Source organism: Echinops telfairi, unplaced genomic scaffold (genome assembly GCF_000313985.2).
Source record: "Echinops telfairi isolate 266 unplaced genomic scaffold, ASM31398v2 ScPeMD7_7458;HRSCAF=8496, whole genome shotgun sequence".
NCBI lineage: Eukaryota > Metazoa > Chordata > Mammalia > Afrosoricida > Tenrecidae > Echinops > Echinops telfairi.
In genome coordinates this window covers 38,452,199-38,452,435 of record NW_022111358.1, presented here as the reverse complement: position 1 = coordinate 38,452,435, position 237 = coordinate 38,452,199, and positions in this window count along the sequence as shown.

Below are 237 nucleotides of genomic sequence, written 5' to 3'. Positions count from 1 at the left end.
GCAGTGAGGACAGAAAGCAACTTCCGGAAGACGAGTTTCCAAAACCTTACAATTTAGAAATCCTTTCTGGTAGGGTGCTAGAGGCATGGTCATCGTCTCTCCCCAACTCCAGTTCCGTGACCTCAGGTGGAGAGTTTGACATCGTGCCTGGTGGGCATTTTTACGTCTTGGAAATTGGCAAGTACGACAGGTCAAGGAAGCAGTGCAAGCAGAACTTTCTGCTCCTTAGAAGCATGC